Genomic DNA, 2,689 nt, shown 5'->3' with positions numbered 1-2,689 from the left:
CGTACATTAAATGGATTACATTTATTATCATTTGATCCTCTCTCTGTTAAAGTTAGTAATCCGTGCATTAATGAAATTAACAGACTGAGAACTAATTTTCGGAATGACTTACCTCAAATCAAGAAAAGTAAAGGAAAGAAGAGAAAGATTCAAGTGACTGGTATAATAGATGATGGTGAACCTTGTAGTAAGAATGCCAAGGTGTCTGTAAGTCATGTACAAAGTACTAGTAACAGTACTGTTAGTAGCAATAAACGTAAGAGTACTGATTTACAAAAGTCTAATCGCCCCAAAAAGAGTAAAATATGTGACAATAATGCTTTAAATAAGTCTTGCCCCCAAAAAAGAAAAGTTGATGTAGACAGTAGTACTGACAATACTGCTTTGGTACTGTCTCGCTCAAAAAAAGATGATAAATTAATTGTTTCAATTAATTTGAAAGACCTAAAAACCAAATTTAATGTCAAAGATGATGATAGTTGTAGTAGTCTCATTGTATCTAAAAAACTCTCAAGCATTAAATTAAAGACAAGTAATCCAAAAAAAGATGATGATGTCATCTTTACTTATGAAGAGCCTCCCAACCCAGATACTGTGAGAAGGAGACAATGGGATTATGTTTATTACCCTGGTAATGAAGAATATCAAAGAAGGTGGTGTGAGATTTTAAATCTCAAATTTGTCACAGCTGCTAGAATCTTACCTGGTAGTCAAACAACACCATTGTCAGATGAAAGAGTTCCTAATAGTACTCTTGATGTCCCTGGTGATGGGAACTGTTTATTTTATGCCCTTTCATATCTCATTACTGGGTCAATTTCTCAGCATTATGAATTACGTAAAGCAATTGTTAGTAATATGCCAAACTTTGAAGAAGAATTGTTTAATAGTACATTAAGTGCAACCAGATATTCAAGCATATATGATTACATAAATAAGTCCAAAATGTATAGAAATTGTGTGTGGGCCACTGACACAGAGATTATTACATTATCTGCAATATTAGGTACAACCATATATTCATATTCACTAACTCCTACTTTTGTTGGCTGGGCTAGATATGGAACCCAAACTTTATATGGCATTCCTTGTGATACTAATACACCTACTTTGTATTTGAAGCATGTTGGTACTAATCATTTCCAAGCAGTTAAGTCTATTAATATTTCTTAAGCATTGATTGATGATGGAAGTGGGTATGGTGTATGGGAGGTCCATCATCTTAAAAACATTGGTTGTTTAATGTGACTTATATTTCACTGCATGTGCAATGTGAATGATGTGTGAGTGTGAAAACCATTGGTGCATATCCACCCAGCATTGCTCAGTATCAAGGGATCAAACTGCATTCAGGATGTGAGATTAATCAATGTATAACAGTGAATATTGATTACTTGTTGCTATAATGGACAGGGAGAGGGTGTGAAAGAGGTTTACTGTTCATTAGAGTTTAGCATTGATTCAAATTTGTGGACTATCATTTATGTAGGACAGAGGGTTAGGAAGGGAGGAAGCTGTCATTATCAAATCTGGATCTTGTTTGTGGCTTGTACTACATGTTTATTACAAATAACTGATGCTTATGGATCTTGGCTCTGCTGACAAAATTTGAAGTCATGACATGAAAAATTTTTGAGTAACATTAAAAGTTGTTATTTTACATTTAGTATTATTCAAGCAGTAATTCTGTACATATAATAATGATCATCATGCATGTTAATGCTGCCATCAATGCTGTGCGCATTACATGTATGTAAATGCTTGCCAGCTGATGTTGCGCATAATGCTGCCATCAATGCTGTGCACATTATTAAGTTAATGCTTGCCGGCTGATGTTGCGCATTTGAATGATGCTGCCATCAATGCTGTGCGCATAATAAATGCTTGCCAGCTGATGTTGCGCATCTTGTATTGATGATTGTTGTAACATGTGCATGTTCTCATTAAAAAAATATTGTTTGCACATTGGAAATACTTTATGCACACAATGATATTTTATATGAAGGAGGTCATGAAAGTATCTTAACTGAGGTTAGCATTAGTAAGCAATATTATGTCTAAAATGTATGATCCAATCAGAAACATTGTAGATGCTACCATTATCATTATTTGTTAGTACTTGTATGTCACATTCATAATTTATACAGGTATACTTAGGACTACAATGTGGTGTTAAAGAGTGAGGTCAGACTTAGAATGAGACTCAACAGCTGAAGGGGACGTTCCTCTATGTGAGCACCTGTATCTTGTTAGTGGTTTGTAATGTATGTTTGTGACAAACATGAGGTATATTATGCATATACATGTATATGTTTAGTATAGTGTACATGTAGTGGATTATTGATGCATTTATTGATCTTGTAGTGTTTGATGATTATCATGCATGAATTTTATCCTTTAATAGTTTGTTGTAAGTACATATGTACTATAATGGAGTTACAAGGAATACAAAAGTTCCATGTGGTTGGTAATAGAGTTTGTTCACCATTACTGTTTGTACTATTGTTATTATTAGCCTGTGTGTTTACATTGCTTGCATTTGATGTGTTTATGTTACTATGCTTTACAGGTAATGACAGCTGGAAAGGATTTGATGATTCAGCAATATTTTCATTGCTTGATATTGGAATGTGCAATATGATTAAAGGCAGTTCTGGATTTCGATTGTTGTAACTAAATTTATTTCATT

Source organism: Amphimedon queenslandica, unplaced genomic scaffold (assembly GCF_000090795.2).
Source record: "Amphimedon queenslandica unplaced genomic scaffold, v1.1 AMPQUscaffold_12949, whole genome shotgun sequence".
Lineage (NCBI taxonomy): Eukaryota > Metazoa > Porifera > Demospongiae > Haplosclerida > Niphatidae > Amphimedon > Amphimedon queenslandica.
This window is presented reverse-complemented; position numbering follows the sequence as displayed.